The sequence below is a fragment of the Triticum urartu genome, chromosome 2A (assembly GCF_056163025.1).
Source record: "Triticum urartu cultivar PI428250 chromosome 2A, HENAU_Tu73, whole genome shotgun sequence".
Classification (NCBI taxonomy): Eukaryota; Viridiplantae; Streptophyta; class Magnoliopsida; order Poales; family Poaceae; genus Triticum; species Triticum urartu.
The window spans coordinates 10956993-10972500 of NC_141874.1; the positions used below are offsets into that span (position 1 = coordinate 10956993).

A 15508-nucleotide genomic window follows, 5' to 3' on the forward strand; every position below is an offset into this window, starting at 1 on the left:
TTTCCAATATTTGAAGGGGCCAGGTCTTGGATACAAAAGTGTGAACATTACTTTTCGGTGTACCAAGTTACGGATTGGTACAAGGTAGAACTTTCGGCTATGCACCTTAGGGGGAGAGCTGAAAGCTGGTACAACAGTTTCTTAGTGAATAGGGGACAAGTATCTTGGCAAGAGTGAATTCAAGAGATTGTAGAGAGGTTTGAGGTAAGAAATGTGGTTGGTGTAGTTGATGAGTTTAATCACTTGAGGAAAAGAGGAAGCCTAGAAGAGTACAAGTCACACACAATTGGCAGAATTGAGGGCTGCCATGTTGAGGTGCAATCCCTATTACGATGACAACCTTTTTCGACAAAGTTTTCTTGGGGGTAAGGGTATTGTAAATAGAGATAGATGTTTCGTCCGGCTTTGAGAAACAATTCGGCAACCCCGCTCTTCCCTTTGCCTCTTCCACATCTATTTTTGAAACTTGATTCGGTTGAGTTTGAAGCAAGGATCTAATCAGATAACGCTTTGTTCTCCAATGAATGGAGGTGGAATAATTTCTTGAGATAGAGAAAGCTACATCTCGACTTTATTTAAACGAAAGAAAAAGGTTAGTCCTGCTCCTAGACTTCCAATTCCAAGTAGTAGTAACGGAAAGGAACAGGTTTAGGAGAACTTTTTTTATGTCTTTCTTATAGCGATCGCTGAAAGTCAGTCAATGCCCTGGCTTCAATGAATGAAGACTGATGGGCTACGAAGTGGAGATGATGTCTTCGTGTCATTGCTCGTGATGTCTTCACCAGGATTTGACTTACCAATGTGAAAGGTACCGTGCCAGTGGTTCTATCATTTAGATAGAGAGTGATCTTTCCTTCTTGTCGAAGAAAGATATGACGTTGGGAAGGGAAAGGGAGTAGAAACGTTTTCGTAGCCTTGGGGCGAAGGGCTGAGAGTTCCGTGATCCAGTTCTTTGAGCATACATAGGTTGAGGATGGAACTCCTATAGCAATCGATGTGGAAAAAGGCAACAGCCGAGAATACAAAGCAGAAAAAGCGAGTGAGATCTTGACTTTCTATTATCATACAACATAGAAGTATTTAATAAAATCAGAAAGAGCCCTGGGATTTGACCAAAACGGCATAATTGAAAGCTCTCAGTCGCTCGCCTAAGAAAAGGTACCGCGTTGCTCCGTGATGACGAATAAGCAACCCAGCCCAATCCTTGCTTTCATAGAAAAAGGTGAATTTACTCGAATATTCGTTCAATGGCTCAATATTTAGTAATCAAATCATGCGTTTGTTAGATCATTTAGTGAGAAATAAAATGAGAATAAAGAGAGAGTCCTCACCTCAATATCGACAACAATGACCTGGCAAGTGAAGTAAAGTAAAAGCAAAGTAGAGCCCGGTTGATGTCAAACGTTTTCAAATCTTACCCACCATATCCATTCATGCACGTTACTAGATGAAAAGTAAAAAATAAAGCAATGATGGTTTTTATCAGAGCCACTTTACAACCGGTTTAGCAACTTCTTCATGCCCCTACGAACGAAATATTTGGAGTTTGACAACTGGTTGACGCCGGTTGATACTCGAATGAATATATCGCCGGTAGATACTTGCTTTTCTAATGAGGTAGACACTTTTGCATGTTAAGGTTTCCACTTCAAACCATCCAGATTTACACTTCAATTTCTCATTGTTGACACGGTTTACACTTGACTTCATTCAAACTGACACTTATGTATCTATCTAGGCGGGCGGGCACTTAACCAAACTCAGGTTGACACAAACTATACAAAAGTCTTAATTGGGGTATTTTTTTCCGATCAACCCGAAACTCCGAACGGAACCGACCCTGACTAGACCTTTTCCCAAGCAACTCCGAATACTGGAAAATCTGAATGAAATTCGATAAGAGAAATCAGAGCATGTTTCTAAATTTGTGATAACTACTTATTTATGAGTGAGAAATGCTTCATGCGAGCACCCTTGGCGGCCTGCTTTTGAGACAGGGAGGCCATGCTCGTATCTATGCTTTTCATCATTGGTCTGGTCTACTCGTACCCCACCCCACAAGCTACATCTTCGACTACCGTGCTTCTTATCTTGACGCTATACATTCAGTTCAGTCAGTCCCAGAGACTTATCCTTCAGAAAAAGGTAATCCACCCATATTGGACTTTTCTTCACCTGGCCTCGCGGATTCAATACCGAATTCTCTTCGCATACCGGCCTGCTAATTCCGGGATTAGCTGTTCTCAATGACTGGTGGATGCCTCTTTTCTACCTTAGAAATCGTTTTTTTATGTACCTTCTCCCTCTCTACACCTTTTTTCCGCCTCGCCGCCCAGAAAGACCTATAGAAGAAGGAAGAATTCAATCCATATACTCCAAGCGCCGTAACTATCACACTTTCCAAGCAACCCTCCAATGAAGAAAGTGCAATTGAAACAATCAAGAACGGAAAAATAATTAGACTCCCTCGTCAATTGTTTGGATTGGAATTAGGCTCCTCTACTCTAGTCATCCTCTTCTATTTCGGGCAGTAGCTCAGCCCGTTCCGGGCCTTCCTTTACTGAATCTATTAGTAGTTGCACTTTTCGACATATGCCTTTATTTAGGCATTGGTTGTAGGCATCCCCTTCTCTTCAAGGAATTTCTGCGCCCGGTTCCTGATCAAGTGTTGGAAAAACCGGAATATGATGCTTTCTACTTCAGTAGTAGGGTTGGCCTGAAGCCAGCCCATAGAATAGATACGGGTGTGTTCTACACAGGAGTTCTTGTAGAACATGTTCCAATCAAACCTCTTTCCCTTCGTCTCCGGTTTTCAATACGAACAAGTGTCATCCTCTTCTCCCATCGTTTGGATGGAATACCCACGTGGAGCTGACCTTCACTTTTCAGAGACAGGGGCAAGCCGATAATTTGTAGCCTCCCTGGTTGTTTTCTGGAAATTTCAGTAGAAGTGAAGCCCTGTAGGAGCTCCCTAAGGACTCTAGCTAAGACCTTTTTGAGACCCTGGGTGACTCGCGTGGACTTATCCCCTCTCGGTAAGCCGAAGACCATATCGTCTGCGTAGCATGCGTAATAGAAGACTACGGCCCCATCCTCTCGGACCATTACCCTTTAAAGCTTGGCATCCAATATATGGAGATAGCAGTGAATGAGGACATGTTCAATCGGGCTTCCGAGCGGTATTCCTCGCTTCTGGCACGTGTAACTCTTACCTTTTCTATCTACGTGTGGTTTTCATGAAAACCTATTTTATCAACCTATGGACTCCTTTCAATGACAGAGTCTTTGGAGCAAATTGGTTCAGGATTCTAAGGTTAGAAAAGAGTTACCACTCAAGGGAGGAACAAGATATGTGGAAGGCTATCCTGGTGGCTCAAGACTGACCGGTATAACTGGACCAGTCTATATTGAGCCATATTCATCAATTCGTCAGGCAATTTGGCCTCACACAATGTATCCCTGTTCCACCAGATGCTTAATCAACCCTGGAACACAAGAGAACCCTTCTTATCGAAGAGAATTGCGTATTAAACAGATGAGAGAAATAGCCCTAAATATGTGCATCGAGTAAGTTATTACCTTCTATTCGATCTCTAGTATCGCTCATCAAGTACTTGATCAGATTCCTCTTTTTTCTTGCAATTGCACTCGGTCACCATGTCGTAGCCAATTGGCTCTGCCCCGCTGGAGCCATGCTACTTCTTCTTGTTCAAACAGGTTCTCGAGCAGCAGTCAAATTGACTTCCCCTGCTTGAGCGTAATGTCCGCCCCTGGTGTGGTGGAAAAAGCCTCGTTTTCTATTACTTTTAAAGCTGCTGATGCAAGCTACCGAACAAACAAGATTAGTACAAAAAGCCACAACTAGCACTAGCTTTCGTGATTGCTTCTTTCTACCTTTCTCACTCCGGTAATTGCTCCTTCTCCAAAATATCACTACGGACAAGATGAGCTAATAGAAAAAGTTAGGGCAACAGATGATAGCGACTCGCCAGACTCGAACTGGCATAGGCGGATCGGATCAAACGAAATTAGCCTGTCTTCCATCAACAGGAATCGCTTTTATTTCGCAGTTCAAGAGGATGGTGGGGGCAACCTCTCTACATCTGCGGGCCGGTAGGCCAGCCAACTAACTCTTCAAATGAAGAACTGATTACTCCACATCTATGAACCTATCATTCCCCGCCCTTGCCCATTATTTCTTTTTGTATCACGCTAGGACTTTGCCTCTTTTTTTGAGGAAAAATATGGAAGTAGAATCTCCTCTCTTTTAGAGGCGTCTTCCAAATCCAATTTAAGATCAATGAGGTCTTTCAGAGAGCCGCTGCTCTTTCCATTAAATTCTAGGATCTCTTCGATCCTATGCGCAAAAGCAAGGTGTGAGCCCGTGACCCCTCGATCCCTCTCAGAGTCAATCGGCCCAAACCGGGTTATGAGCTCAACGAAAAAAAAGTATTTTTAGAAATTGCCTACAAAACCGCCTTGCGAGCGTTAGCGTCAGCGTCAGCGCCATCTCCCGATGGATATTTTTCGCGCATCTCCAATAGCGCCTTGGCCCTATTTTCTTCTTCGTCTATTGGGGAAGAAGAAGAGGTGGAGTAGCAGGCGGATCTCATCCCTCCTGCGGACTTCCCCGTACTCAAAGTGACTCTGAGAGATTGCGCTTCTCTACTAATCGCATTCTGTTCAAGAATCACTGTTTTCATGATCGAATGACGAAATAGATATACGAACTGTATAGGATCATTCGCTGGGATGGGATAAGTGATTCTTTTATAGGATTCCCATGGGATCGTAGAATCAACTAAGGATGGAATAGGTATTTGTGATCGATCAGCTTCCAGTATGACCGAAGACTTTCTATCTGCATTCAGAATAACCACACAATCAGGTTGTTGGTTCAACCCAAAATTGATCTTCTTCTTTCTTGAACAGAATTTTTTTTATTTGCAAAAGATTTGGTCAAAAACGCCCCGATCTTCCATTGAGAATCATCGAAACAATGAGAATTCACATTTCTTAAATAGCTCGCCATTTCTTCCGTTATCTCATAAATAAATAAATGATTGGTCTTTAAAAAGAAGGAACGGCCTTTTTGACGACTGGGAGATCCTATAAAATGAAGAGCGTTTCGTAAACAAATCAGTGTCTTGTCTGAATCGAGAATAGCAATTCCATTTCTTGAACCACGGATATAGACTTTGAAATGGTGATCGGCTACCCGACGGCCGAGATGTGCATTCGTACAAAGTAATTTAGTACAGACTATCGAAAGCATTGTCATTTTGCGATTTGAGTTCCGGAGATACAGGTGGTAAGTTATGGGTAATGCGGGGGAACTTTAAGACGAGATAGAATACCTAATATGGGAGTGGTTTAAGTGAGAGAATAGCTCCCTTACCAAACCAACTAAGCTATTTGCCATGTTTTTGACAAATGACCTAACTTTGATGTGATGTGCCCGGCTAGCCCGGATCATTCTTAGAGCAGTCGAGGTTACCGGAATTACGGCCTTCCGTACAAGAACTGGCACTATTGTAACTCGCTATGGGCCTCCTGCCTTCTCGAAAGAAACTGGCTTTTGAAGAAATTACTCTATTTTACGCATTTAGTTGAAGCGGATTCAAACAGCTCTATCGAGCAAGGAAGGAGTATACTATACTGTAGCTGGATAAGCTAGATACCAAAACTTTGATAAAGATTGAGGCAAAAGGTCCCGATTCAAGATAAATTCATTAGGAAGTGGTATCTCTTTAGGATCCACCCCAGCGTCAAGAAATTGGTTAATTGGTAAAGATACATGAATTTGGTGCCCCGCCCAAGAAAGAGAAGATAGGTCTGTTTTCATTCGTGTAGAACTGCTACCTCGTTAACGAACTTACTCAAAGAGTGCTATAGAGCCGAGTCTAAGAAAGCCGCCCTGTTATTATTTTCTTAACCTCAGAAAGTCTCACGCGCGGGGCACCTCACATCGCACTAAATCACTACTATTAGGCCCTTCCTATCATTCCACAATCCGAAGGAAAAAGAGTATCCTATGAAGGAAATCGTATCTGATCTATGACCTTCCTCGTATCGATGCTTGCCACCGCGTCACTAGGTTGTTCATAGATCTTGCTTAGCTTAATGGATCACCCAACTGTATTCTGGGATGTGTGCATTCCACAATCCCTTAAGGAAGAGGTTCACTACAGCCTTGCTTGTTAATGGGTTTCTGACTTCACAGCAGAGTGCTAGACTAGGGATAAGCTGGATACTGACTTCTTTCCAAGAGCTCCATCAGCCCTGCTTAGCCATACATCAGCTCTACCATTACTATACGCATTCTACCTACGCTTTTATGGAAAGAAAGAAGAAAGGTTGGATGGTTGATCCACACAAATAAGAGATATGTAGGCCCAACCTTCAATTGTAGAGAATAGCAAGCCCCCTTTGCTGAACAGATGTATAGAGGAAAAGGGTGACCCACATCGCAAGGGCTTCCGATTGTGTGAATCAGAGCCCAAGAGAAGATCAATTCATTAGGAGACAGGTATCGATGCTTGCCAGCAGGAGAAAGATCACTAGGTTCAGTCTCTGATCTGATCAATAGGGTTCCCTAGGTACATTCCGTTTTCTGGAAATCCAGCAGGGATAGTAGCTGCCTTTTCCAGGGCAAAAAAACAAGTTAGGCTATCTGAGATTTGCTCTTTTTTCCAGCTTTTTGGAGTGAAAATAAGGAGGGACTTGTGATTGGTTTTCTACAGGGAAGAGAGATACCAAGCCGGGCAACTTCCCCTACTAACTACTGAACACAAAAGCCAAGGTGACCCAGAACAATTATTTCACTTATTTCTAGTTTAAGAAGGACCTTGTGCGCGGTTCACGACTCCCGGTGCTTAGAGATGCGGTTCACTACAGCAGTGGTAAGAAAAGCAAGAAAATAGGTATCAAGAGATGGAAGTGAAAGAAGAACTGTTGATCGACCGGTGGTTTGGGTCTTGCCTTTTAGGATTCGGATTCCTATTGAATTGACTTTGCCTTTGCCGAGGAGCAGAAACCGAGCCCTTTGATTTGATCCAGTGAGTGACGTTACGAGCAGAAGCCTCGACAAGTTGAATCCGGTACCGAAACAAGGATGACATTATTGAATATATTCTTCTTTCCTGTGCTTTGCCTTTCCCGTTTTCTGTACCTTTCGTAGTAGTTACTCGCCACTAGAAATAGGATTCATGAATTCAAACTAAAAGCAAAGGTATTGCTAATTCCATTTCAGTGGAAATATAGGGATGAAAGTTTCTCTCCTACTGATTTCGATTGCACATCTAATGAAAATATATGCACATGAATGTTCAAAAGCAAGGCTATCCCCTTTGCCGTTACCGAGCATCTATCTTTGTCCCTTGATTCAAAACCGAGGAAAGCGTGCGCTCGACCTCCTGGAAGGAATGCAATTATTTGCTTCGTAGTCCTCGTATGAATTCGCTATCGCTCCGAATCATGGGAGCCCTTGAGTTCGGAGATACCGTTGTAGGAAAACAAACAAGTCAAAGAAGCCCTCGTTCCCACTCTTCTTCCCCCCCACCTACCCGGTAGGTAAGTAGGGGCCTCGGCATCTCTATTTCCTGAGAAACCTACTAAAACTACTTCGAGAAACCTACCAATTCGAGTTTTCAATACGGAGCCAGAAAGAGGCGATAGTTAGGACGCATATGCGCCTAGCTTTTTGTCTCTTTTACCGCAGGAAGTTCTCCAAAAGTATGAAAGGCCGGAGGGCTTTGTACCAACCATTCTAGTGTGGTTAGATTCTGTTCAACAGCCCAAGGACTTTCCGCACATTTTTGGTTCTTTCCACTGCTTGAAGTGATTGCGACAACTACGAAGAAACGACGAATCCCAACTACGAATATATATCAATATAGTGGGGCTTCATTCATAAGATTTATAAACTCGAGAGCCATTTGGCAATTGAGATCATAGAAACTGCACTCGTGCAGCAAAAAGGAAATTTCTGCCAATTCGTCTTCTTCAGAGGAGATAATATCAAAAAAAGTATGAAAATGAGTGTCAAATCAGGTTCGGTAGATGAAGCGTATAATAAGAGAGGATTGTTATTTTGAAACGGTAACATGGGATGGGGTAGCACGGAAAAGTCAGCTCTACTCCCAAACAAAAGAGAAAGGGAGACTTAGTTTTAGATCGGCGTTGGTTTTTCCAACAAAAAACAAGAACATTCTTTCACGAACAAAATGCTAGTGGATTTGTAACGCATACGATGGATTTCCCATCGACGAAGGCCACACGTCCCTCACAGCCCTTTTAAAGACCAAACCATTTGCACCAAATTCTTGCAAATCCGCCAAAGCCTGACGGCGATATTCGACCCGATGATCCCATTCCACCCCTCCATGCACTGCTTCAGAAAGCGCGCTTATATTAGAGGAAAGGTCGGTTAGCCAATACGGATCGATATCGTCCATGATTTTATTAATCTTGACGCGTATCCTGGAAGCAAGGATTACCCCTGCATTCTGTGGATCGTTCGGATTGATAATAATCTCATCAAGGAGCTTGAGCATCCTATCCCTATGTGCTTCATTGGTGAGAGGATTGACTTTTATTTCGTTCTCAAGCCCTTCTAAGCGAAGAATAGCAAAGAGAAATGGTAACGTAATAAGGGAAAGGGAGCTAGCTGCTTCCATATCGCCCCCAAAAAAGAACCAAAAAGTTCCAGAGGCATCTTCCATTCATTTCGATTTAGGTCTTTCTGCACCATATTTAGATCTTCCCTTTCTACGATCCGGAATTCCCAGCAAATCCTTGACTCCTCGAATACGATGGGATTTCACACCTGGCGAATCTTTCACTCTACCTCCTCTGACTAAGACTATAGATTGTTCCTGCGAATTATGACCTTCGCCTGGAATGTGAGCAAATATATCATGTCGATTGCTCAACCGTAGAAACTACCCGACCTACAAGATCCTTTACATAAAAATAAGGGTAAGAAGCAATTTTATCCATCTCAGAATGTACACCCAATGGATTATTTGATCCATATTGATGCAATGCGTCCAGATGAAGAAGACTGGCGCCTACTAAAATAAGGGGGAGTAAATGATGGAGACTAAAAAAACGATTTAAGGTGGCATTGTCCACGGAGAAACCACCCCAAAGCCAAGTCACTATGGTATCTCCTACTACTGGTATGGCGCTAGCTAAGCTTGTAATTACTGTTGCTCCCCAAAAGCTCATCTGACCCCAAGGTGGTACGTATCCTATAAAAGCTGTCACAATCATTAATAGGAATATGACAACTCCGAGACACCGAACAAATTCCCTAGGACTGCTATAACTCGCATGATATAGACCACGAAAAATATGAAGGTGAACCACAATGAGAAACATACTTGCCCCATTAGCATGCATATAACGGAGCAACCAGCCCCCTTCAACATCTCTCATAATGTGTTCTACGCTGTTGAAAGCTAGATCCACATGAGGTGTGTGATGCATAGCTAAAAAAACACCAGTCACTATCTGAATGACTAAACAAATACCTGCTAACGAACCGAACCCCCACCAATAACTAAGATTGCTCGGGGTTGGATAATCTATCAAATTCTGGTTAAGTGTGGAGTATATAGGTTGTTTAAGAAGAGAGAATCGTTGGTTCCTTATAGTCATTTCTCTTTTCTATCGTTACAACTCCTCTTCCCCCTTATTTACCCCCTTGCCTTGATGGAAATTGGCTTCGCTGTGCCCTGAATAATCAAAAAGCTGCATGAGAAGATTCATCCCATTTTGGTGACAGGGAGGCAGCGAATCACCTGGGCTACGGATTTGTCGGTTAGTTGATTCTCGAAATAAGGTCATTCGGAAAAAAAAACTGCCGCTTTCTCTGCCGGTTTCTTAAGGCTTCAAACGAACGACTAGTCATTAAGAAACCCATGAAATCCAAGTCTATTTTTGACCTTTCATGAAGAAGTTTTGCCTGCGCGCAAACTACCTAGCCCTTTTCAAAAGAACGTCGATTTCCATCTCAACAAAGAAAGAACTCAAAATAAATGAAAGCAATATTGTTGTCCTATTACTCTTTTTTCCTTGTGGAGCTTTGGAAAGGAGAGAATTTGAATAAAGTAACTCTCGGAAACTCTTATTGGACGAGAGAGAGTCAATATGATATTGGTGTGGGTTCTACCAACTAAACGAATCAGTTTTGGATTGGATAAACAGCGTATAATGATAGACGCTTCTTCGGCACACATGGAGACATACCTCCCGTAGCTGACCCCTGAATTCAAGGATACTGCCGGCTTTGTTACTAACTGATAGAAACCCCTTAATACAACGTTCGTTTTTCATAAATGTCATAAGGTAGGTAGACCCGGTCTTGCGCTCGTCCGGTTAAGTGGCACATTGTGCTAAGTGCTCGAACCGTTGGCTGATCTCAGCTGTATCGCCTCATACAAATTAGTTAAGCGAGAAAACAAACGGCTACATAGGAGCTCTATGGTGGACCACCAGCAGGAAGATCGAATGGCTTAGCGCATCCTGCGCCTACTGGACCTGACTTCGTAGGATACTCTGATAGACTAGTCGAATGGCAATGGCCTAGTGGTTGTATCTGCTTGCCGATTCCTATTAAGAATACGAGAGTGACAAATGTGATGGAGATCTTGGCTATCATCAAACCATCCTCCCTCCGCTTATCTCTTTCCTTTCTATATGATAAGTCTACTCGCGCCTCAAGGGCCGGTCATTTACGCTCTCCACTGCATGAACAGCATTCCCAACTAGATCTGTACGGCTTCCGTTGTCTCCTTTTCGATTCCCGACTCTAGCTCACAGGTATCCATAAGAGCGACCAGCCCTGAATGCTTAAACCTATCAATCCTCTCCTAAATTTCTTTCTTTTTGTCGTTGGGCAAGGAGCAATCCATTCAGCACTTTCCAATGGGGACCAAAAGCCACTGGGCTACCAAGAAGTCGGATTCAGTTCAGTCCCGTTTTCAAGATCCGGTTCAGTGTTTGGGGATGGCTTGGTCCAAGCCCACATCCATAGTAGATGGACTTGAGCAGGCAAGTATGCCACCTACTGATATGATTGATTATGACAATTATGATATGGACTGGACGGTTGTGCAACCGATTGTACTGACTCGCTTACCCCCGAGAACACCTAAGACATGGGGGTTATTTATGCGAGTAAGCCTAGCAAGGACCAAGATCTCGATCTAGCCTAGTTGGGGCTTTAGAGTCACATGACACAGTACCAAGAACGGGAGAACCAGTAACAATTGATACGGATTTCCAACCAACGGATCTTCTTACCTTTGGACCGGAACCTTTAGCTGTTTCCTACTCGATCTACAGCTTGGTTTGAAATGAGGGAGCCATACCGTGTGGTTGAAGCAGAGTACCGTTTTGCAGTGGATAGGGCACTATCTCTATTCGTAGCAGCATTGCGTATTGCTCTCACTAGGAAAGGGGGACATAACCCCTACTATAGAGCAAGAATGGAAGGGAATGAGCTCGGCTGCTTCTCCCCCACACTTCTTTATTTCTCCGTGCCCCTATTTAGTTAGTACTTTCGAGTTAAGAGCGAGAAAACGAACTATTTCATTTAATAAAAAAAGTGCAACGGCTATAGAGTGAAAAGGCCATGAGGATGGCTACGGCTTTGAAGCTCCTTTATCTACCATAGATAGAATGGAAGAGTTTTTTCTCACTGCACTGATCCACCAAGGCTAGGGATATCCAATGGGATGGAGCTATTTCCCTTGGCACCTTAGAGTCCTCAGACGATGAACAGAGCACTAGATGCCCTAATCTACTCCTATGCTAAGTGTCTTTGTTTGGTTTGATTTCTTGTGAAAGCGGCTAGCCCCATCACTAAAGCATGCCTGTTCCATATGAAAGGTGATGTAGGTAGGGCTGGTAGGGGAAGTAAGAAATAGGTGAGACTCGTTAATGAAACTAGCCTTCAGCCTTAGATTTCTAAGTTCTGTTTCCACCATTACTAGTGTTTCCTTGCTTTTCATAATATAAAAAGATCAACTAAACTAAACCAGAGATTGTCGTAGAGATTGGCAGGACTGGGTATTATTCTGGGCGATGAAATGGATGGAATTTCTTGAAACATAACTCACTTCACTTATAATCAAATTTGGAAAAGGGAGACTAGCTGCTGCAATAAATCAAGAAGAAAGCAGGCGCAAAAGAGAAGCTCAATGAGAGAGATTCTAGACCGGTCATGGTCGGGGCTGATCGATCGCTCCTTAAAAGGGAGTTAACTGCTTCGAACCATACATGAAACTTATCTCATAGAGTGAGCTAGCCCCAGATAGCGAAGGATAGCTATTGACTTATTGGGAAACCCGCCTCCAATACATGCTTATCCCAGACCCCCTATTCCTTCATTTTAGGTTTTCATGGCCGATTCAATAACATAGTTCGCACACCTCTTTTCAATTCTCTAGAGATAGTTGTCATTTATCTCTTCTTCCGGGTCCCTCCTATTTGGTTGGAAGTTTCCTGCTCCAGTTGGGAAAGCAAGGGCCCTAGTTTTGTTATTGAGTCTCGTTATGGTCGAATATGAATGAATCCTGGAATGGAATAGAAACATGAGTAAAATGCATCGTAGTCCCTCAATCGAACAGTCAACTACTTCATATCTAACCTTATGTATTCTTTTCCCGCACCTTAGCTTCAAATAATTGAATGAATGAGTGCTATTTCAGAGTTCAAGTTTAGGTATTAGCTCGCTACAGTTTAGTCAGTAGTTCTGTCCCTTTGTTCGGTGAACTAGTTCTGGATATAAGCATTAGAATGAGAGTGGCTACGTATTCGGATTACTTGACTCGCTTTCCTGTTCCCGAATCCCTTCTTGCATACAATCCTAATTCACAATCCGATTCTTGCTCGATTCTATAATGAAAAACAGACCTTGTGCCATGGATTTGATGAAGCTTGAAAGGACTCCCCTTGTTCGAAGCCAAAGATAAGAGGCATACGGGTGACAACCCCAATCCTTATATATCAATCCAATTACCGGAGGAACGAAGAACTAAGTTTGCCTGACGCCCGAAAACAACTTGTTTGTTTTGGTGGAAGAGGAAGAAATAGAGAAAGATTGCCGCTTTTCATACGCTAATTCGTGATTCAAAGTAGAGCGAGTGAGGGAGCTATACCCGGGACTCAATCAACATATGCCAAGTGTTCCGTAATCTATGGGCAGCACTCCGTAGGAATGTTATAGTCTAGGCATGTCGTAGTAGTCATTAGACAGAAAGAGGAGAAACTTAACATGTCTTATTCCGAATTCCTGCGGTTGTCATTATGTTCCAGCAAGGAAATAGTCATTCTTTCATTTCGAGCATTCGACTAACGGCACAGATTTCTAGTGCTATAACAGAAACTGCCCTTAACGCGCAAATGAAAGCCCTCACAACACTCTTTACCTGCAACTGCTCCCGCTTATGGTAGTAGATAAACAGGTGGTGGACATGTATCTGCAGCCTCTGCTGCTGGTAGATTGACTGTTTTCTATGGACTGGAAAAAAACGGAGGGTAGTGCTTGAGAATGCTACTCTATTCCTGGAATTAGCCATCCCCTTCTTTGACTATTCGACCTGCTCCTCGAAGCAAGGAAGGGAATGAAGATGGCATTGAATGCCCTTTCTGCAAGAAGGATAGGAGTTGGCTTACCGCATCTACCTTCTCATCGCGGGATAAGGGCTGGGGCGTTAACTTAAGTACTAAAGCTGCTGGAGCGGCTGCCTTCGTTGATTCCCCACGAAGCAATCGGAATATCGCTACTTCCCCTTACTGCCCTAAGCGGGGGAGATGGATTAAAAACCTTGTGTGAAGGAAAGGCTGTCAAAGTCGTTTACCATTAATCCGGTTGAAGGACAAATGGACAGTGAATCAACGGAATCGAGTTGTTCTAAGGATTCGGATTCGGCAGTCGAGACATCTATATCTATGGAATTTCAAAAGAGAGAAAAGGATCCAAATCCGACCCGAGGACGAGCTCAAACCTTAGGGTTTGAAAAGAAGAAGTAAAGCTCTCGTTTACTTCAATCAAAAAAGGTAGGTCATAACACAGATTGAATTAGACCTTACTCAATCACTCATCGCTAGAAAAAGTAGAGCGATTTCCTCGCAAAAAATGCACGAGCGAGATATTCTTCCTTAACAGGGATCTCAATTGCGGGAAGAAGTACAAAGGGCAAAGGCAGAAGTGGAAGGGTCAAACTCCTCTATCGGGGAAAGACATGAAGGATCAAAGTGTAAAATCACTTGTTTGAAACATCTATAAAATAGAAATGGCTATTAGAAGTTGTATTTTCGGTGGTCAAAGGGAAGGAATCAGAAAAGAGGGAAGCGCTCTCAAGGTAGAATCAGTTCCAGGCAAGTATTTCCATTGAAAGGAAAGAGTCCCTAAACAGACAGGTTTTCAGCAAATAAGACGGGTCCTGGTCTTCGGCAACAAAAGAAGCCGAAGCGAGAGCTCGATCAAAGAACCTTTATAGATCCTCATCATCCTCAGGTTCTGGATACACAGCGAGAAGGGAATCTTCCTGTTCGAATGGAAGATTTTCGAAAGAGAGGGGAGAAATCAATCACATGCGTGAGCGGATCGAGCTATTATATAATAAGTAACGGCTGAAAAAGCTATTCTTGGTAGATCCACTTGTAAAGGCGCGGAAAGCCGTGTTCCTTCTCAGCTCACGCTTTCCTGATTGATTTGAAAGACCCTACACACCACCGTATCCTTGGCTTTCTTCACACTTTCAAAGAACTTGCTATCATTCTTTCGATTCTATCTCCTCGCTTTAGGTCTTATGCTTCTTATTAAAGGGGTTATGCCACTCCGAGTCCATCAGTGTTGAAGGAATGGACAGAGACAGGCAAAGACAAAGTACTGATTTTACTACCAATAGAGAGCAGAGCTAGAGACAAGATGCCTAGGACCTGGAGGAGATCCATAAGAACCAAGTCATGGAGAAGATAGCATCAAACTGGAGATAATAAACCTAACTCTCCGTGCTTTAATCGAGAATGGATACAGGGTCGTCGAGCGAAATTATTAGGGGGTAGACCTACCTTGTTTTGTTGACTTATTGCTTTCCAGCAAAGCGTGCCGGCCCTATCTCTAAAGCACCAAACTTCCACATTTTAGGAGATGCCCTATCTTCCCTTAAAGAGCCAGCTTATTGAATAGAGCTGTCACTCCTTACCTTACCTAAGACCCCTTCGGGATATCTTTTGAAAACCTTTTCTCTGAAAAGAAAAGATGTTTGCGATCCCTTGCCCGCTCGATTAAAGAAAGTGGGATCTGGCCTTGCATTTTTTAGATATGGCTCCCTCACGGCATTCTTGCTCTTGCATTTGAAAGTCGAATCAGGATTCCATCTAGAGAAAGGTTCCGAATGGAACTAGTGAATGTGTATGCCGAACGTAGGCAGGTATACCTGACCTTTGATATTAAGCTATGATCTCTCTTCTCTCTCTTGAAGTTCCCACA

The 15508-nt window shown here is 43.1% G+C and overlaps 1 pseudogene; it reads right to left on the reverse strand.

The window, feature by feature from the left end:
* Positions 1-4092: 4092 nt before the first annotated feature.
* Positions 4093-5521, reverse strand: LOC147982853 (small ribosomal subunit protein uS2m pseudogene; annotated as a pseudogene).
* Between the last annotated feature and the right edge of the window lie 9987 nt (positions 5522-15508).